General features: G+C 39.5%; 1 protein-coding gene across 1 annotated transcript in view; it reads right to left on the bottom strand.

The window, feature by feature from the left end:
* The window catches only part of LOC139548529 (teneurin-4-like), a gene marked incomplete at its 3' end in the record, with an annotated part of 402,507 nt that extends 379,281 nt beyond the window's left edge, over positions 1-23,226 (bottom strand). The window contains exon 1 of the mRNA XM_071358218.1: positions 22,840-23,226. The remainder of the gene's footprint in view (positions 1-22,839) is intronic.
* Positions 23,227-23,571: the final 345 nt, after the last annotated feature.

The raw sequence follows: 23,571 nt of genomic DNA, 5'->3' as shown, positions 1-23,571 counted from the left end.
TTGGGATGACTCATGTCCTGGAGGCATTCATTGGGATGACTCATGTCCTGGAGGCATTCATTAGGATGACCCATGTCCTGGAGGCATTCATTGGGATGACTCATGTCCTGGAGGCATTCATTGGGATGACTCATGTCCTGGAGGCATTCATTGGGATGACTCATGTCCTGGAGGCATTCATTGGGATGACTCATGTCCTGGAGGCATTCATTGGGATGACTCATGTCCTGGAGGCATTCATTGGGATGACTCATGTCCTGGAGGCATTCATTGGGATGACTCATGTCCTGGAGGCATTCATTGGGATGACTCATGTCCTGGAGGCATTCATTGGGATGACTCATGTCCTGGAGGCATTCATTGGGATGACTCATGTCCTGGAGGCATTCATTGGGATGACTCATGTCCTGGAGGCATTCATTGGGATGACTCATGTCCTGGAGGCATTCATTGGGATGACTCATGTCCTGGAAGCATTCATTGGGATGACTCATGTCCTGGAGGCATTCATTGGGATGACTCATGTCCTGGAAGCATTCATTGGGATGACTCATGTCCTGGAAGCATTCATTTGGATGACTCATGTCCTAGAGGCATTCATTGGGATGACTCATGTCCTGGAGGCAGCTCTGCAGTGTGGTCACTAGCTGACACAGAGTCATACAATCGGATCTTAGACCTAAACCACATTGCTAACCTTATGCCTAACCCTAACCTTAAAAAAGGCCCAATGCAGATAATTATATATCAATATCAAATCATTTCTGGGTAACAATGAATGTACCTTGCTGTAATAGATGTTCATTAAAAATGGGCAAAAATAGCTTTTTTAGCAAAATGTTTTAATATTTCTCAAGCTATAATTTTGCTAGGACTGTCTGTGAGTGGCCACCATGAAAAGATGAAGAACCCGCCCATGCCAACCTGCTGATTAGAAGGTCTTGTGTATGTTCAATCAGCAACTATTGCATTTATTCACACTTTTATAGTTCCATCAGCTAGGGGGGGGGTTATTAAACAACTATATACTGAAAAAATATATATAATAATAAAATAAAAAGTATAAACGCAACGTGCAACAATTTAAAAGATTTTACTGAGTTACAGTTCATAGAAGAGAATTAGTCAAATGAAATCAATTCATTAGACTCTAAATCTATGGATTTCACATGACTGGGCAGGGGCTCAGCCATGGGTGGGCCTGGAGGACATCCAACCGGCCCACCCACTTGGAAGCCAGGCCGACTTACTAGGGAGCCAGGCCCAGCCAATCAGAATTAGTTTTTCCCCACCCCCCTCAAACGATCCTGCAGGTGGAGGTCCTGGGCTGGCGTGGTTACATGCGGTCTGCGGTTGTGAGGCCGGTTGGATGTACTGCCAAATTCTCTAAAACAACGTTGGAAGTGGCTTGTGGTAGAGAAATTAACATTCAATTCCCTGGCAACAGTTCTGGTGGACATTCTTGCAGTCAGCACGCCAATTGCAAACTTGAGACATCTGTGGCATTGTGTTGTGTGACAAAACTGCACATTTTAGAGTGGCCTTTTATTGACCCCGGCACAAAGTGCACCTGTGTAATGATCATGCTGTTTAATCAGCTTCTTGATATGCCACACATATAGAACAATTTCTGGGATCTTTTATTTTAGCTCATGAAAAATGGGACCAACACTTTACATGTTGCATTTATATTTTTGTTCATTATAGGCTAATTTACCGACGTGGATTAAATTACTTGAATTCCTTTTAGTATAGTTTTTTTGTAAGCCCAATGTTTCTCTAGAGAAAAATCTAATCATTCATGAGAGAAATCAAGTCAAAGACTTGTGTGGGACGCTGGGCAGGAGGGAGTTGTAGTTTTCATTAAGCAAATATTCAACATAGTTCAGTGCAGAAACATGGTAATTAACTACAATACCCATAATCCATTGCGGCTGTTATTTCTGGATGGGACAGAGACGGATACACTTTTACGTATACTACATTAGGATAGAGATACACACAGACCGCATAGACCGCATGAGAGAGAAATATACACAACGAGAGGGATAGAAACAGTTTGTGAAAGTATGGTATTATCTACTTGGAAGAACTAGTCAAATTATTTCACCAGAAATATCAGGGTGCAATTTTGGATGCTTTGTTAGTCTGATGGCAATAATACGGTGTGACGCCTGTCAAAGGAAGTGACCTCACGATGTATCCATCCAAACACCATAAGGACATCTGATTATGTACGCGTCATTTCCTCCTAGTCCGGCCTGATTTGTTATTCTGTTTCAGTCGTCACATTGTTTGTTATTTGGGGCTCGGCCCTAGCAGTGTCCCAGATGGAACTCCAAATGTAGAGGTCGGAGGTCAGAGATCAGAGTGAGTATGTAAGTCAACATCATCCAAGAAACTTCTATTAATTCAGTTGTCACGTTGGATAATGTCAACGAGGTATGACTGGCTGGACGTCAGTCAGTAAAGAACATCTGAGACTCACTTTGTGAATTCTCCCTGAAGCGCTTAAAAAAATATATATCTATTTTCTACATGTTGAGGGGTTAGAGAGAGTATGTAAGTCAACATCATCCTAGTCTATTAATTCAGTTGTCATGTTCAATAATGTCAGCAGGGTCGTTGTTGTTGTAAGTAAAGTTTAAAAAAAAACATCTTTAGACTCACTTTGTGATTTTTGTAATAGATACCTATTGTTATCTATCTTCTTGAAACGCTATATTATTGTCACTCGCTAGGTTTCCTGCCAACCTTCCAATGGGCTTAAAGTTCATGTCGGATCAAAAAAAATGTAATGACAGGCCGGATGGAAACGGAACATTTGTCGGTAAACATTCCAAACGTCGACAAAACAAAACGACCTAGACAAGGTGGTATCTTTTTGTTTCTGTAAAATTAATTATGCGATAAATGTCAGTGCAAAGGCTTTCATGCGTAAATATTGTTATAATAACCATCATATCCAAAAAATAAAGTTGTAGTCACGCGATGATGTGTTGTGTGGTCCTCCCACTACGACTCGAGAAACCGTGCAGTTTATCAGGCTGCAGATTAAATACGTGATGATGAACTTCACAGGGCGGCGAAAGAGCCTGGTGACGAGCTTGATGCTCCTTTATAATAAATATCCAGAGTCTAATTCTGGTGACATGTTGATCGGTGATTGGCCGCCATTTGACAAACAAATAATAATAATAATAATAATAACAATAATAATAAGGACAATAATAACAATAACAACAATAATAATAATCATAACAATAATAACAATAACAACAATAATAAAAACAATAAAAATAAAAATAACAACAATAATAATAATAATAAGGACAATAATAATAATTGCATAATAATAACAATAACAATAATACATAATAATAATAACCATAATAATAATAAGGTCAATAATAACAATAATAATAACAACAACAACAATAACAATAATAGCAATAATAATAACAAAAACAATAATACATAATAATAATAACCATAATAACAATAATAACAACAGTAATAATGACAACAATAATAATAATAATAGCATAATAATAACAACATTAATAATAACCATAATAACAATAATAACAACAGTAATAATGGCAAAAACAATACTAATAATAACAACAGTAATAATAACATCAATAATAATAATAATGACAACAATAATAATAATAATAACAATAATAACAACATTAATAATAACATCAATAATAATAATAATGACAACAATAATAATAATAATAATAATAGCATAATAATAAAAACAATAATCATAATAATAATGACAATAATAACAATAAATAACAATATAGTTTTTACGCAGATTTTAGAATATTCACGTGAAAATCTGTCGCCAATTGGTTGGAAACGTGACGTGTGTGTGTGTGACGCTGGAGAGAAAGTCTAGCTCATTAAAAACAGCACAATAAATCAAGCTGCAGTAACAAAGATTGTAACCTGAGTGCCGTCCTGAAGATTGTCATTAGCTTCCACTGGACTTTTGTGAATCATCTGAGAACTTGCTACGTGTACTGTGAAATGTGAGACACAAACACCAGTCTGTCTGCTGCTCTGCCGGCCCCATGCCCAGGAGAGGTAACACTGGGTGCTCTGACTGGGGACTCGAGCACAAAATTCCACAGAGTTGACCCCCCTCTTATTACCCTCCCCACCCCCTCGGTACACCACCCTCTACCACCTTTCAACCCCTACCCTCTCAGACCCTCCCCCCTACCCTCTCAGACCCTTCCCCCTACCCTCTCAGACCCCCTACCCTCTCAGACCCCCTACCCTTCTCCACTCCATCTCACTGATTCTGTCTCAAACTGCAGATGGGGGGTATAGAGGTCCAGAGATGTATCCGGAGGTGAATTAGTCCAATGAGTGTCCAGTGAATGAACAATGTGTAATGTCCTGACAGAAATCAATAGGACACAATATGATGCTCTGTCAACTCCAGCCTGGCTTTGACCAACGGAATGAACACACACACACAGACAGACAGAGACAAGAGAAACAGAGAGAGAGAGAGAGACAGTGTGTGAGAGAGAAAGAGAGAGAGAAACAGAGAGAGAGAGAGAGAGAGACAGAGAGACAGAGTGAAACAGAGCAAGAGAGAGAGAGAGAAACAGAGACAGAGAAACAGAGAGACAGAGAGAAACAGAGAGAGAGAGAGAGATAGACAGAGAGAGAGAGAGAGATAGATAGACAGAGTGTGAGTGAGAGAGAGAGAGACAGAGATAGACAGTGTGAGAGAGAGACCGAGAGAGACAGAGAGAGAGAGAGAGAGAGAGAGAGACCGAGAGAGAAAGAGAGAGAGAGAGACAGAGAGAGACAGAGAGAGAGAGAGAGAGAGAGAGAGAGAGAGAGAGAGAGAGAGAGAGAGAGAGAGAGAGAGAGAGAGAGAGAGAGAGAGAGAGAGAGAGAGAGAGAGAGAGAGAGACGTGTGCTGGGGTCAAGGAGCAAGATGCCTTGGGACTGAATTGGGAGTTTTTTCCTTGAACATGTACTATAAAAAAAATCTACTGGCCCTTATGTTTAAAACAAATCACCTTACTGTTGGTTCTCTAAGAAATGTATTCAGTCCTTTATTCATGTTTTCACTTATTTATTTATCTATTCACTTATCATAATGAATCATGCTGCAGTATCACATTGCGATCTAAGGCCTTTGCGGACTACGATTTTAGCCGTCTTTATGCCATGATTTCGCCATCCCAGACAAAATGTCCAAATTGTATAATAGTTTGATTTGATGCTGATGATGCTGTGCAAGAAGAAGGATTTGTCTAATAATCTTGTTGATATTTTGATAAATGCACAAAATCTGATACATGTACAAAATCTGATAAATGTACAAAATCTGATAAATGCACAAAATCTGATAAATGCACAAAATCTAAATCAAGGTTCTACCACAGCAACCATGTTATTTTAGGGAAGCCGATTTGACTCTGAGTTTAGACATAAAAATTTGTATGTGGACATTATTTTAAGATCCATACTTTCAGTTTTTCCACATATAAGCACAGAGAGGCTGGCGCTGCTGGTGCTGATCATATGATCAGTTGACACCGCTGCAGTTGACGTAGCCTACATCACCTCTCGAGCCATGACGGAACTGAAGCAAATAGTACAATCTGGCCACGTTTATATCAATATTTTAATTTGGTAACATCGCACAGTGTGACATGACAATCGTAAAAAGACTGAAATCCGAACTACAGTCTGCAAAGGTTGTAATGTTAGGAATGAACAGCATTTACTACCTGTTAGTAAATACATGAGATTAATACGAATAGAATAATGAGATTAATATGAGATTAATGTAATGAGATGTGGTTTGCTATATCAAGAAAACAGTTTACTAGAGCAAGAAACAGGAGCCTGTGAAAGACATTGAATGTCAATGTGGCAGCTGTAGTTGTTCCTGATACTACTTTCCCATCACACAATGTCCGTCCAGGCTCCAGGCCGCTTCGCTGGGCCCACCGGACTGGCTGAGACCGGGGGGGACAAAGCACTGGTGACTCTTAAAAAGCTTTTAAAGCAGCCAGCCTCTCTCTGTTGGGGCACAGAGCTGGAAAACATTACAACGTTCATGGGAATGGGAATGGATTAAATTAAAGTACATTTGTGGACATTTTGTGGGGTTGATGGTTTGCTGAGATGTGTGGGAGATTGTTAATTGAATAAATGTGATTTTGCAACAGTAATAGCTTAGTTCAATCAGCACAGGACACAGATTGAATATTTGGCAGACCGCCCTCAGCATAGAAGCAAAAACATATACGTTATATTATGAGGGATTGATTTCAAAATCTCTTTCGGTTATCCACATAGCATGGACATTGGAATTTTAATTTCAATTCAGACTTGTATCGTCCTAAACCTATCACAGAATATCTGTGAGTCGGTTAATCAGTCAGTCCACATGTAAAACAATGTGAGCCGATGCCTTTCCCAGCGTTCATGTCCAATAAGTAGCTGTAGTGGTGACAGCTCCCCATTAGCTGTATGTGTGATAAATCAACAGGATATCAGAAAAGCAGCTTGGACTAACCAGAGTGCCCCGGAGGAACACGCACTCACCACTCCTCCTCTCCTCATCCCCCGTTCCCTACACTCACGGCTTCTTTTAATAGGTCCCATGTTGGGAAGGTGAAAGGGGAGACAGGGTTTTAACAGTAATTTAATACATTACCTGACAAAAGTGGCAATGATAGATATAGACCTCTAAGACATATCTATTATCTAACGGTGGAGTCTACTGCATCTATTATCTAATGGAGTCTACTGTATCTATTATCTAATGGAGTCTACTGCATCTATTATCTAACGGAGGAGTCTACTGTATCTATTATCTAATGGAGTCTACTGCATCTATTATCTAACGGAGGAGTCTACTGCATCTATTATCTAACGGAGGAGTCTACTGTATCTATTATCTAACAAAGGAGTCTACTGTATCTATTATCTAACGGAGGAGTCTACTGTATCTATTATCTAATGGAGTCTACTGTATCTATTATCTAATGGAGTCTACTGCATCTATTATCTAACGGAGGAGTCTACTGTATCTATTATCTAATGGAGTCTACTGCATCTATTATCTAACGGAGGAGTCTACTGCATCTATTATCTAACGGAGGAGTCTACTGTATCTATTATCTAACAAAGGAGTCTACTGTATCTATTATCTAACGGAGGAGTCTACTGTATCTATTATCTAACGGAGGAGTCTACTGTATCTATTATCTAAAGGAGTCTACTGCATCTATTATCTAACGGAGGAGTCTACTGCATCTATTATCTAACGGAGGAGTCTACTGCATCTATTATCTAACGGAGGAGTCTACTGCATCTATTATCTAACGGAGGAGTCTACTGTATCTATTATCTAACGGAGGAGTCTACTGTATCTATTATCTAATGGAGTCTACTGTATCTATTATCTAATGGAGTCTACTGCATCTATTATTTAATGGAGCCTACTGCATCTATTATCTAACGGAGGAGTCTACTGTATCTATTATCTAATGGAGGCTACTGCATCTATTATCTAACGGAGGAGTCTACTGCATCTATTATCTAAAGGAGTCTACTGCATCTATTATCTAATGGAGGAGTCTACTGCATCTATTATCTAACGGAGGAATCTACTGCATCTATTATCTAACGGAGGAGTCTACTGCATCTATTATCTAACGGAGCAGTCTACTGCATCTATTATCTAACGGAGGAGTCTACTGCATCTATTATTTAATGGAGCCTACTGCATCTATTATCTAACGGAGGAGTCTACTGCATCTATTATCTAACGGAGGAGTCTACTGCATCTATTATCTAACGGAGGAGTCTACTGCATCTATTATCTAAAGGAGTCTAATGCATCTATTATCTAACGGAGGAGTCTACTGCATCTATTATCTAACGGAGGAGTCTACTGCATCTATTATCTAACGGAGGAGTCTACTGTATCTATTATCTAACGGAGGAGTCTACTGCATATATTATCTAACGGAGGAGTCTACTGCATCTATTATCTAACGGAGGAGTCTACTGTATCTATTATCTAACGGAGGAGTCTACTGCATCTATTATCTAACGGAGGAGTCTACTGCATCCATTATTTAATGGAGTCTACTGCATCTATTATCTAACGGAGGAGTCTACTGCATCTATTATCTAACGGAGGAGTCTACTGCATCTATTATCTAACGGAGGAGTCTACTGCATCTATTATCTAAAGGAGTCTACTGCATCTATTATCTAACGGAGGAGTCTACTGCATCTATTATCTAACGGAGAAGTCTACTGCATCTATTATCTAACGGAGGAGTCTACTGTATCTATTATCTAATGGAGTCTACTGCATCTATTATCTAACGGAGGAGTCTACTGCATCTATTATCTAAAGGAGTCTACTGCATCTATTATCTAACGGAGGAGTCTACTGCATCTATTATCTAACGGAGGAGTCTACTGCATCTATTATCTAACGGAGGAGTCTACTGCATCTATTATCTAACGGAGCAGTCTACTGCATCTATTATCTAACGGAGGAGTCTACTGCATCTATTATTTAATGGCGCCTACTGCATCTATTATCTAACGGAGGAGTCTACTGCATCTATTATCTAACGGAGGAGTCTACTGCATCTATTATCTAACGGAGGAGTCTACTGCATCTATTATCTAAAGGAGTCTACTGCATCTATTATCTAACGGAGGAGTCTACTGCATCTATTATCTAACGGAGGAGTCTACTGCATCTATTATCTAACGGAGGAATCTACTGTATCTATTATCTAACGGAGGAGTCTACTGCATCTATTATCTAACGGAGGAGTCTACTGCATCTATTATCTAACGGAGGAGTCTACTGTATCTATTATCTAACGGAGGAGTCTACTGCAACTATTATCTAACGGAGGAGTCTACTGTATCTATTATCTAACGGAGGAGTCTACTGTATCTATTATCTAACGGAGTCTACTGTATCTATTATCTAACGGAGGAGTCTACTGCATCTATTATCTAACGGAGGAGTCTACTGTATCTATTATCTAACGGAGGAGTCTACTGCATCTATAATCTAACGGAGGAGTCTACTGCATCTATTATCTAAAGGAGTCTACTGCATCTATTATCTAACGGAGGAGTCTACTGCATCTATTATCTAACGGAGGAGTCTACTGCATCTATTATCTAATGGAGTCTACTGTATCTATTATCTAACGGAGGAGTCTACTGCATCTATTATCTAACGGAGGAGTCTACTGCATCTATTATCTAAAGGAGTCTACTGCATCTATTATCTAACGGAGGAGTCTACTGCATCTATTATCTAATGGAGGAGTCTACTGCATCTATTATCTAACGGAGGAGTCTACTGCATTTATTATCTAACGGAGGAGTCTACTGTATCTATTATCTAACGGAGGAGTCTACTGCATTTATAATCTAACGGAGGAGTCTACTGTAACTATTATCTAATGGAGTCTACTGCATCTATTATCTAACGGAGGAGTCTACTGCATTTATAATCTAACGGAGGAGTCTACTGTAACTATTATCTAACGGAATCTACTGTATCTATTATCTAATGGAATCTACTGCATCTATTATCTAACGGAGTCTACTGCATCTATTATCTAACGGAGGAGAATACTGCATCTATTATCTAATGGAGTCTACTGCATCTATTATCTAACGGAGGAGAATACTGCATCTATTATCTAACGGAGGAGTCTACTGTATCTATTATCTAACGGAGGAGTCTACTGCATCTAGTATCTAACGGTGGAGTCTACTGTATCTATTATCTAACGGAGTATACTGCATCTAGTATCTAATGGAGTCTACTGCATCTAGTATCTAATGGAGTCTACTGCATCTAGAATCTAATGGAGTCTACTGCATCTAATATCTAATGGAGTCTACTGCATCTAGTATCTAATGGAGGCTACTGCATCTATTATCTAACGGAGGAGTCTACTGTATCTAGTATCTAATGGAGTCTACTGCATCTATTATCTAACGGAGGAGTCTACTGCATCTAGTATCTAATGGAGTCTACTGCATCTATTATCTAGAGGAGGAGTCTACTGTATCTATTATCTAACGGAGGAGTCTACTGCATCTAATATCTAACGGAGTCTACTGTATCTATTATCTAACGGAGGAGTCTACTGCATCTATTATCTAACGGAGGAGTCTACTGCATTTATTATCTAACGGAGGAGTCTAGTGTATCTATTATCTAACGGAGGACTCTACTGCATTTATAATCTAACGGAGGAGTCTACTGCATCTATTATCTAACGGAGGAGTCTACTGCATCTATTATCTAACGGAGGAGTCTACTGTATCTCTTATCTAATGGAGTCTACTGTATCTATTATCCAACGGAGTCTACTGCATCTATTATCTAACGGAGTCTACTGTATCTATTATCTAATGGAGTCTACTGTATCTCTTATCTAACGGAGGAGTCTACTGTATCTCTTATCTAACGGAGGAGTCTACTGTATCTATTATCTAACGGAGGAGTCTACTGCATCTATTATCTAACGGAGGAGTCTACTGCATATATTATCTAATGGAATCTACTGTATCTATTATCTAACGGAGGAGACTACCACATCTATTATCTAACGGAATCTACTGTATCTATTATCTAATGGAATCTACTGCATCTATTATCTAACGGAGTCTACTGCATCTATTATCTAACGGAGGAGAATACTGCATCTATTATCTAATGGAGTCTACTGCATCTATTATCTAACGGAGGAGAATACTGCATCTATTATCTAACGGAGGAGTCTACTGTATCTATTATCTAACGGAGGAGTCTCCTGCATCTAGTATCTAACGGAGGAGTCTACTGTATCTATTATCTAACGGAGTATACTGCATCTAGTATCTAATGGAGTCTACTGCATCTAGTATATAATGGAGTCTACTGCATCTAGAATCTAATGGTGTCTACTGCATCTAGTATCTAATGGAGTCTACTGCATCTAGTATCTAATGGAGTCTACTGCATCTATTATCTAATGGAGTCTACTGCATCTATTATCTAACGGAGGAGTCTACTGTATCTAGTATCTAATGGAGTCTACTGCATCTATTATCTAACGGAGGAGTCTACTGCATCTAGTATCTAATGGAGTCTACTGCATCTATTATCTAGAGGAGGAGTCTACTGTATCTATTATCTAACGGAGAAGTCTACTGCATCTAATATCTAACGGAGTCTACTGTATCTATTATCTAACGGAGGAGTCTACTGCATCTATTATCTAACGGAGGAGTCTACTGTATCTATTATCTAACGGAGGAGTCTACTGTATCTATTATCTAACGGAGTCTACTGTATCTATTATCTAACGGAGTAGTCTACTGTATCTATTATCTAACGGAGGAGTCTACTGCATCTATTATCTAATGGAGTCTACTGCATCTATTATCTAACGGAGGAGTCTACTGTATCTATTATCTAATGGAGTCTACTGCATCTATTATCTAACGGAGGATTCTACTGCATCTATTATCTAACGGAGGAGTCTACTGCATCTATTATCTAACGGAGGATTCTACTGTATCTCTTATCTAACGGAGGAGTCTACTGTATCTATTATCTAACGGAGTCTACTGTATCTATTATCTAACGGAGTAGTCTACTGTATCTATTATCTAACGGAGGAGTCTACTGCATCTATTATCTAATGGAGTCTACTGCATCTATTATCTAACGGAGGAGTCTACTGTATCTATTATCTAATGGAGTCTACTGCATCTATTATCTAACGGAGGATTCTACTGCATCTATTATCTAACGGAGGAGTCTACTGCATCTATTATCTAACGGAGGATTCTACTGTATCTCTTATCTAATGGAGTCTACTGTATCTATTATCCAATGGAGTCTACTGCATATATTATCTAACGGAGTCTACTGTATCTATTATCTAATGGAGTCTACTGTATCTCTTATCTAACGGAGGAGTCTACTGTATCTCTTATCTAACGGAGGAGTCTACTGTATCTATTATCTAACGGAGTAGTCTACTGCATCTATTATCTAACGGAGGAGTCTACTGCATATATTATCTAATGGAATCTACTGTATCTATTATCTAACGGAGGAGACTACTGCATCTATTATCTAACGGAGTCTACTGCATCTATTATCTAATGGAGTCTACTGCATCTATTATCTAACGGAGGAGTCTACTGCATATATTATCTAATGGAATCTACTGTATCTATTATCTAATGGAATCTACTGCATCTATTATCTAACGGAGTCTACTGCATCTATTATCTAACGGAGGAGAATACTGCATCTATTATCTAATGGAGTCTACTGCATCTATTATCTAACGGAGGAGAATACTGCATCTATTATCTAACGGAGGAGAATACTGCATCTATTATCTAACGGAGGAGTCTACTGTATCTATTATCTAACGGAGGAGTCTACTGCATCTAGTATCTAACGGTGGAGTCTACTGTATCTATTATCTAACGGAGTATACTGCATCTAGTATCTAATGGAGTCTACTGCATCTAGTATCTAATGGAGTCTACTGCATCTAGAATCTAATGGAGTCTACTGCATCTAATATCTAATGGAGTCTACTGCATCTAGTATCTAATGGAGGCTACTGCATCTATTATCTAACGGAGGAGTCTACTGTATCTAGTATCTAATGGAGTCTACTGCATCTATTATCTAACGGAGGAGTCTACTGCATCTAGTATCTAATGGAGTCTACTGCATCTATTATCTAGAGGAGGAGTCTACTGTATCTATTATCTAACGGAGGAGTCTACTGCATCTAATATCTAACGGAGTCTACTGTATCTATTATCTAACGGAGGAGTCTACTGCATCTATTATCTAACGGAGGAGTCTACTGCATTTATTATCTAACGGAGGAGTCTAGTGTATCTATTATCTAACGGAGGACTCTACTGCATTTATAATCTAACGGAGGAGTCTACTGTATCTATTATCTAACGGAGGAGTCTACTGCATCTATTATCTAACGGAGGAGTCTACTGCATATATTATCTAATGGAATCTACTGTATCTATTATCTAACGGAGGAGACTACCACATCTATTATCTAACGGAATCTACTGTATCTATTATCTAATGGAATCTACTGCATCTATTATCTAACGGAGTCTACTGCATCTATTATCTAACGGAGGAGAATACTGCATCTATTATCTAATGGAGTCTACTGCATCTATTATCTAACGGAGGAGAATACTGCATCTATTATCTAACGGAGGAGTCTACTGTATCTATTATCTAACGGAGGAGTCTCCTGCATCTAGTATCTAACGGAGGAGTCTACTGTATCTATTATCTAACGGAGTATACTGCATCTAGTATCTAATGGAGTCTACTGCATCTAGTATATAATGGAGTCTACTGCATCTAGAATCTAATGGTGTCTACTGCATCTAGTATCTAATGGAGTCTACTGCATCTAGTATCTAATGGAGTCTACTGCATCTATTATCTAATGGAGTCTACTGCATCTATTATCTAACGGAGGAGTCTACTGTATCTAGTATCTAATGGAGTCTACTGCATCTATTATCTAACGGAGGAGTCTACTGCATCTAGTATCTAATGGAGTCTACTGCATCTATTATCTAGAGGAGGAGTCTACTGTATCTATTATCTAACGGAGAAGTCTACTGCATCTAATATCTAACGGAGTCTACTGTATCTATTATCTAACGGAGGAGTCTACTGCATCTATTATCTAACGGAGGAGTCTACTGTATCTATTATCTAACGGAGGAGTCTACTGTATCTATTATCTAACGGAGTCTACTGTATCTATTATCTAACGGAGTAGTCTACTGTATCTATTATCTAACGGAGGAGTCTACTGCATCTATTATCTAATGGAGTCTACTGCATCTATTATCTAACGGAGGAGTCTACTGTATCTATTATCTAATGGAGTCTACTGCATCTATTATCTAACGGAGGATTCTACTGCATCTATTATCTAACGGAGGAGTCTACTGCATCTATTATCTAACGGAGGATTCTACTGTATCTCTTATCTAATGGAGTCTACTGTATCTATTATCCAATGGAGTCTACTGCATATATTATCTAACGGAGTCTACTGTATCTATTATCTAATGGAGTCTACTGTATCTCTTATCTAACGGAGGAGTCTACTGTATCTCTTATCTAACGGAGGAGTCTACTGTATCTATTATCTCACGGAGGAGTCTACTGCATCTATTATCTAACGGAGGAGTCTACTGCATATATTATCTAATGGAATCTACTGTATCTATTATCTAACGGAGGAGACTACTGCATCTATTATCTAACGGAGTCTACTGCATCTATTATCTAATGGAGTCTACTGCATCTATTATCTAACGGAGGAGTCTACTGCATATATTATCTAATGGAATCTACTGTATCTATTATCTAATGGAATCTACTGCATCTATTATCTAACGGAGTCTACTGCATCTATTATCTAACGGAGGAGAATACTGCATCTATTATCTAATGGAGTCTACTGCATCTATTATCTAACGGAGGAGAATACTGCATCTATTATCTAACGGAGGAGTCTACTGTATCTATTATCTAACGGAGGAGTCTACTGCATCTAGTATCTAACGGAGGAGTCTACTGTATCTATTATCTAACGGAGTATACTGCATCTAGTATCTAATGGAGTCTACTGCATCTAGAATCTAATGGAGTCTACTGCATCTAGTATCTAATGGAGTCTACTGCATCTAGTATCTAATGGAGTCTACTGCATCTATTATCTAATGGAGTCTACTGCATCTATTATCTAACGGAGGAGTCTACTGTATCTAGTATCTAATGGAGTCTACTGCATCTATTATCTAACGGAGGAGTCTACTGCATCTAGTATCTAATGGCGTCTACTGCATATATTATCTAGAGGAGGAGTCTACTGTATCTATTATCTAACGGAGGAGTCTACTGCATCTAATATCTAACAGAGTCTACTGTATCTATTATCTAACGGAGGAGTCTACTGCATCTATTATCTAACGGAGGAGTCTACTGTATCTATTATCTAACGGAGGAGTCTACTGTATCTATTATCTAACGGAGGAGTCTACTGTATCTATTATCTAACGGAGTCTACTGTATCTATTATCTAACGGAGGAGTCTACTGTATCTATTATCTAACGGAGGAGTCTACTGCATCTATTATCTAACGGAGGAGAATACTGCATCTATTATCTAATGGAGTCTACTGCATCTATTATCTAACGGAAGAGAATACTGCATCTATTATCTAACGGAGGAGTCTACTGTATCTATTATCTAACGGAGGAGTCTACTGCATCTAGTATCTAACGGAGGAGTCTACTGTATCTATTATCTAACGGAGTATACTGCATCTAGTATCTAATGGAGTCTACTGCATCTAGAATCTAATGGAGTCTACTGCATCTAGTATCTAATGGAGTCTACTGCATCTAGTATCTAATGGAGTCTACTGCATCTATTATCTAATGGAGTCTACTGCATCTATTATCTAACGGAGGAGTCTACTGTATCTAGTATCTAATGGAGTCTACTGCATCTATTATCTAACGGAGGAGTCTACTGCATCTAGTATCTAATGGCGTCTACTGCATCTATTATCTAGAGGAGGAGTCTACTGTATCTATTATCTAACGGAGGAGTCTACTGCATCTAATATCTAACAGAGTCTACTGTATCTATTATCTAACGGAGGAGTCTACTGCATCTATTATCTAACGGAGGAGTCTACTGTATCTATTATCTAACGGAGGAGTCTACTGTATCTATTATCTAACGGAGGAGTCTACTGTATCTATTATCTAACGGAGTCTACTGTATCTATTATCTAACGGAGGAGTCTACTGTATCTATTATCTAACGGAGGAGTCTACTGCATCTATTATCTAATGGAGTAAACTGAATCTATTATCTAACGGAGGAGTCTACTGCATCTATTATCTAACGGAGGAGTCTACTGTATATATTATCTAACGGAGGAGTCTACTGCATCTATTATCTAACGGAGGAGTCTACTGTATCTATTATCTAACGGAGGAGTCTACTGCATCTATAATCTAACGGAGGAGTCTACTGCATCTATTATCTAAAGGAGTCTACTGCATCTATTATCTAACGGAGGAGTCTACTGCATCTATTATCTAACGGAGGAGTCTACTGCATCTATTATCTAATGGAGTCTACTGTATCTATTATCTAACGGAGTCTACTGCATCTATTATCTAACGGAGGAGTCTACTGCATCTATTATCTAAAGGCGTCTACTGCATCTATTATCTAACGGAGGATTCTACTGCATCTATTATCTAATGGAGGAGTCTACTGCATCTATTATCTAACGGAGGAGTCTACTGCATTTATTATCTAACGGAGGAGTCTACTGTATCTATTATCTAACGGAGGAGTCTACTGCATTTATAATCTAACGGAGGAGTCTACTGTATCTATTATCTAATGGAGTCTACTGCATCTATTATCTAACGGAGGAGTCTACTGTATCTATTATCTAATGGAGTCTACTGCATCTATTATCTAACGGAGGAGTCTACTGCATCTATTATCTAACGGAGGAGTCTACTGCATCTATTATCTAACGGAGGAGTCTACTGTATCTCTTATCTAATGGAGTCTACTGTATCTATTATCCAACGGAGTCTACTGCATCTATTATCTAACGGAGTCTACTGTATCTATTATCTAATGGAGTCTACTGTATCTCTTATCTAACGGAGGAGTCTACTGTATCTCTTATCTAACGGAGGAGTCTACTGTATCTATTATCTAACGGAGGAGTCTACTGCATCTATTATCTAACGGAGGAGTCTACTGCATATATTATCTAATGGAATCTCCTGTATATATTATCTAACGGAGGAGACTACTGCATCTATTATCTAACGGAGTCTACTGCATCTATTATCTAATGGAGTCTACTGCATCTATTATCTAACGGAGGAGTCTACTGCATATATTATCTAATGGAATCTACTGTATCTATTATCTAATGGAATCTACTGCATCTATTATCTAACGGAGTCTACTGCATCTATTATCTAACGGAGGAGAATACTGCATCTATTATCTAATGGAGTCTACTGCATCTATTATCTAACGGAGGAGAATACTGCATCTATTATCTAACGGAGGAGTCTATTGTATCTATTATCTAACGGAGGAGTCTACTGCATCTAGTATCTAACGGAGGAGTCTACTGTATCTATTATCTAACGGAGTATACTGCATCTAGTATCTAATGGAGTCTACTGCATCTAGAATCTAATGGAGTCTACTGCATCTAGTATCTAATGGAGTCTACTGCATCTAGTATCTAATGGAGTCTACTGCATCTATTATCTAATGGAGTCTACTGCATCTATTATCTAACGGAGGAGTCTACTGTATCTATTATCTAACGGAGAAGTCTACTGCATCTATTATCTAACGGAGGAGTCTACTGTATCTCTTATCTAATGGAGTCTACTGCATCTATTATCTAACGGAGGAGACTACTGCATCTATTATCTAACGTAGTCTACTGCATCTATTATCTAATGGAGTCTACTGCACTAAACTTAAGAATGGGAAGCATAGAAATAGTGCACATAGAACAGATCTACCGCTTCTTAGACTAGCTTTAAATGAGAATGGCAGATCTATAACTCACATTTCTATGTAAATTTGGTCAGGACTCCAAAAAGTTCAAATAGATTTTTTCTTCTTATTGGTGTCCTTTAGTAGTGGTTTCTTTGCAGCAATTCGACCATGAAGGCCTGATTCACAGAGTCTCCTCTGAACAGTTGCTGTTGAGATGTGTCTGTTACTTGAACTCTGTGAAGCATTTATTTGGGCTGCAATTTCTGAGGCTGGTAACTCTAATGAACTTATCCTCTGCAGCAGAGTTAACTCTGGGTCTTCCTGTCCTGTGGCGGTCCTCATGACAAACAGTGTCATCATAGTGCTTTATGGTTTTTGCGACTGCACTTGAAGAAACTTTCAAAGTTCTTGAAATTTTCCTGATTGACTGACCTTCATGTCTTAAAGTAATGATGGACTGTTGTTTCTCTTTGCTTATTTGAGCTGTTCTTGCCATAATATGGACTTGGTTTTTTACCAAATAGGGCTAACTTCTGTATATTACCCCCACCTTGTCACAACACAACTGATTGGCTCAAACGCATTAAGAAGGAAAGAAATTCCACAATTTAACTTCTAAGAAGGCACACCTGTTAATTAAAATGCATTCCCAGTGACTACCTCATGAAGCTGGTTGAGAGAAAGCCAAGAGTGTGCAAAGCTGTCATCAAGGCAAAGGGTGGCTACTTTGAAGAATCTCTAATAAAGAATATATTTTGGTTACTACATGATTCCATGTGTTATTTCACAGTTTTGAAGTCTTTGAAGTTATTCTACAATGTAGAAAATAGTACAAATAAAGAAAATCCCTGGAATGAGTAGGTGTGTCCAAACTTTTGACTGGTACTGTATATAGGCCTGGTAAGGGGAACCTCCATCCTGGCATCACAAATTTTAGGGGCAGTCTAATCTCAGGGAACCTAATGTTAAATCTGTCACAAGAGACTAGTCTGGATGAGGTAAAGCAGAGCACTTCCCCAATACGTGTCAGTTTGTCTCAGCAAACGATAAAGGCCTGCGCTCCAGCTCTCTCGCCTTCCAGAGTTCCTTTCAGAGTCTGGCATTGGGGTGGAGTGACTGTATTCAAGGGCAATTTATAGACAAGTAAAATAGAGGTGCGCAGCATTTCACAAATCCATGTCAATTTCCTTTCATTTCAATCCCTGGCCTCCCTAAATGTTAAAAGGTCTTTGCAGCTACCCTTATTGACCTGACCACAAATGACTAAATGACTTGGCTGTAAAGTTTTATGAACAATTGTGACACAAAATAAGTATCCCCTGGTTAACTCCTGGCAGAGGGAGGGAACCAAGTCATTGTGCTCTCTCCGTTATTGTTGAGATTAATTGAAACAAGCCAATGGTTTATGAAATGTAACCAGCCAATCAGGCAGCACTGCAGCTGGATCCCCACACTCTGGGGCATTGTGAATGTACAGCAATTTGATAGTAGACTAAAATATAAAAACATTAATATGTTGATTCTTATTTAATATCTTATTTTAAATAATATTTTTCACAGCAGTGAAGTTCATTCCTCTCTGCAAAAGAAAAAACCACCCTGACCAGAACAAAAGCAGCAGATCTGAGACAGATTGTTTTGTGAGCGGTGCGCCTGTTTGTCTTCATGCCCAGGACTGTGTGTGTGTGTGTGTGTATGTGTGTGTGTGTGTGTGTGTGTGTGTGTGTGTGTGTGTGTGTGTGTGTGTGTGTGTGTGTGTGTGTGTGTGTGTGTGTGTGTGTGTGTGTGTGTGTGTGTGTGTGTGTGTGTGTGTGTGTGCGTGCGCGTGTGTTGCTGCCGAGGCTGTGGCCCTCTCCTCCCTCATTGCTCATCAAGCAGGACAATTACGGCCGCGAGAAAAACAGGCCATTCCTAACAAAAGGTCAACCTCCGACGGGACTTCTCATTTAACTCTTCCCTCCCTCCCTCCCTTCCTCCGCAGAGCAGAACTCTTGATTCCCTCGGTAGACCTGGGGTCAAGACACCGAACCCACTACAGCCTATTGCAGCACTTGTGGGCTTTTGCACAAAGCAGCCAAGCCCCTAGCTCTTAGGGAGCTCAACTAACAGCAGAGGGTTTGATTCAGAGCTAACAAAAAGAGGACATGATGTGAGGCTGAAGCTTGGGAGCCTTCAGAAATAAGCCTGGCTCTGAATGCAGCATGCCTGGGACCAGATTGGTGATTCAGGGAAGCCTTTTTTTACACCGTTTCAGTGTGTGTGGGTGTGTCTATATGTGTGTCTATGTGTGTGTGTGTGTGTGTGTGTGTGTGTGTGTGTGTGTGTGTGTGTGTGTGTGTGTGTGTGTGTGTGTGTGTGTGTGTGTGTGTGTGTGTGTGTGTGTGTATACAGTGCATTTGGAAAGTTTCCTGACCTCTTGACTTTTTCCACATTTTGTTACGTTACAGACTTATTCAAAAATGGATTAAATAAATAAAAAATCCTCATCAATCTACACACGATACCCCATATTGACAAAGCAAAAACAGGCTTTTAGATATTATTGCAAATGTAGATTTAATAAAAAACGGAAATACCTTATTTAAATAAGTATTCAGACCCTTTGCTATGAGATTCGAAATTGAGCTCAGGTGCATCCTGTTTCCATTGATCATCCTTGAGATGTTTCTACAACTTGATTGGAGACCACCTGTGGTAAATTCAATTGATTGGACGTGATTTGGAAAGGCACACACCTGTCTATATAAGGTCCCACAGTTGACAGTGCATGTCAGAGCAAAAACCAAGCCACAAGGTCAAAGGAATTGTCCGTAGAGCTCCGAGACAGGATTGTGTCGAGGCACAGATCTGGGGAAGGGTACCAAAAAATGTTGCAGTATTTTTTAATTTTATTTAACTAGGCAAGTCAGTTAAAAACAAATTCTTATTTACAATGATGGCCTACCCCGGCCAAACCTTAACCCGGACGACGCTGGGCCAATTGTGCGCTGCCCTATGGGACTCCCAATCACGTGTGATACAGCCTGGAATCGAACCAGGGTCTGTAGTGATGCCTCTAGCACTGAGATGCAGTGCCTTAGACTGCTGCGCCACTCGGGAGCCCACTCATGAGTATTGAAGGTCCCCTAAAACACAGTGGCCTCCATTATTCTTAAATGGAAGAAGTTGGGAACCACCAAGACTCTTCTTAGAGCTGGCTGACCAGCCAAACTGAGCAATCGGGGGAGAAGGGCCTTGGTCAGGGAGGTGACCAAGAACCCGATGGTCACTCTGACAGAGCTCCAGAATTCCTCTGTGGAGATGGGAGAATCTTCCAGAAGGACACCCATCTCTGCAGCACTCTACCAATCAGGTCTTTATGGTAGAGTGGCCAGATGGAAGCCACTTGTCAGGAAAAAGGCACATGACAGCCTGCTTGGAGTTTGCTAAAAGGCACCTAAAGTGGCTTCGGGACAAGTCTCTGAATGTCCTTGAGTGGCCCCGCCAGAGGCCGGACTTGAACCTGATCAAACATTTCTGGAGAGATCTGAAAATAGCTGTGCAGCGACGCTCCCCATCCAACCTGACAGAGCTTGAGAGGATCTGCAGAGAAGAATGGGAGAAACTCTCCAAATACAGGTGTGCCAAGCTTGTATCGTCATACCCAGGAAGACTCAAGGCTGTAATCGCTGCCAAAGGTGCTTCAACAAAGTACTGAGTACTAATATAATTGTGATATTTCAGTTTTCTTTTTTTTTTAATACATTTTCAAAAATTTCTACAAACCTGTTTTTGCCTGGTCATTACGGGGTATTTTGTGTAGATTGATGAGGGGGGAAACTATTTAATCAATTTAAGAATAAGGCTGTAACGTAACAAAATGTGGAAAAGTCAGGGGGTCGGAATACTTTCCGAATTCTCTGTGTGTGTGTGTGTGTGTGTGTGTGTGTGTGTGTGTGTGTGTGTGTGTGTGTGTGTGTGTGAGCACGCTTTCCGCAAAACAATAACCAACCAAGGAATGCTGTTTATTTCCCAATATCAATTAAACAATTGGAAATTACTATGACGCCCTAATTATGACACTTCACACAGCTAAAAACAACACAAGAGTGGCCAAAAAAAATCGCTCATTAAGTTCTTTGAACCTGCAATAAAATAAACCATTGTAATAAATAGTTCCCTAGATGATTTAAAGCTTTTGATAATTCAGATATTTCAGTATTGAACAAAGTTAATCATATATAGGTTAAATGGTGTAGCAATGATTGATGTAATTTATTGATTAAAATCTTCTGGAAGTATTAGTTCAATAACATTTATTACATAGATATCATTGGCATCGGGGAGCAAAGCCTACTGATATTAAAATGGCATGGCCACCCAAGTCGCATACCGTCTAGTATGTGATGTTATATCGCGGCTAAGAAAATAAAAACCCTGCTTGTAAAAGTACTATGAAAATATACAGTACATTTGTCATATTTTTTATTATAAATTCAATCGATCATCCGACTTCATCCTCATCAGGATTCAGACTATTGGAATTGATTATTTAGCTTTCGGTAGCTGAGGTACCCCTCAACTCCGCCTCGATATAAGAAAAGGGAGTTAAGGGTCCCTCTCAGCCAGGCTTTAAGATACCTACCCCACGCAAAATGGAACACCGTGTTGTCTGCATCGACTCCATCCCTCCAAGACCAAAAATTCTAAATACATCGAAGAGATACATTGTGAAACATTTGGATCAAATTCAAAGTGTATTTAAACCCGAAACGACCTAGACATAGGCTTTGCACCTAGACACAATTAGGCGATCCTGTCCGTAAAGCTACAGTAGCCCGGTAAATGACCATCGTCTTATAGGCTACACAGGGACCGTACAGTAGTCAACCAAAGCCGTACATTAGCCTATCTGTGTCAAAATGCACAATTCAGCATTCTCCAGTCGTGAAACTACATGGACACCTCTGAAGAAAATGGGCTCCTTGGGTAGACTACCGACGAGAATTCTCATCTGCAGTTAACGTGGGCTTCACGATCCGGGACTCAACCAATAAATCATTGGACTCAAACCGGAGCTCGAGCCCTGTACGCAATTTCTGCTGCATGATGCTCGCGTGCAGCTGTTTTGCAACATCATGCATATTTACCAAATAAATAACCTTACCATTCTGAAGACACATCCAACGTATACACGTCGATCTTTCGAATGAATCGCCCCAAGACTAGAAAATGATTCCGTTCCGGTAGAGTTCTTATTTCTTCCGTTAGAACTGTAGATCAAAACAGCTCTCTCCTCATCACTGCTGGACTCGCGGAACACAAATGTATCGCCATCACAAACCGAAGGGGATCAATGGGAAAAGCAGTTTATGTATAATTTTTTTATTTTATTAAATAACTACATAACCCGCTGGCCTATTTGTTGTCAGAAAAAAACACAACAAATGAACATCTGAATCGGAGATAAATCGCAGGACTAAGTCCCTAAACACACTCACACACGTTGAGTCACACAGTGCGCGGAGCGTCGGGAAGCCTGAACCAGCAGCGAAAGCCGAGGAATGGCAACCAAGCAAAGAACTCACGATTTAGAAAATTGGTTCGTACCATGGAGGAGAAAAGGGGTGTGCGTGGAGTGGTCGCCCCCTTTGGTACCAATCTACACCTCTCCATATAATATTTTCTGACCGTTCTTATGATCCGTATCCAAAAAGAGATGTAACGCAGATGGAGGTAACATTTAGTAGAGTACATTTAATACGCTTTAAACTAGTAGCCTACTGATTGTAGCCTACTATAACCGTGGAATAGAGGAGGCTATCGAAGCTAACCAACCATTAGAGAAAGCAGAACTTCTGACTCAGCCAGGCTATTTTACTGTAGGGTTTTCATTATA

Source organism: Salvelinus alpinus, chromosome 21 (assembly GCF_045679555.1).
Source record: "Salvelinus alpinus chromosome 21, SLU_Salpinus.1, whole genome shotgun sequence".
Classification (NCBI taxonomy): Eukaryota; Metazoa; Chordata; class Actinopteri; order Salmoniformes; family Salmonidae; genus Salvelinus; species Salvelinus alpinus.
This window is presented reverse-complemented; position numbering and strand designations above follow the sequence as displayed.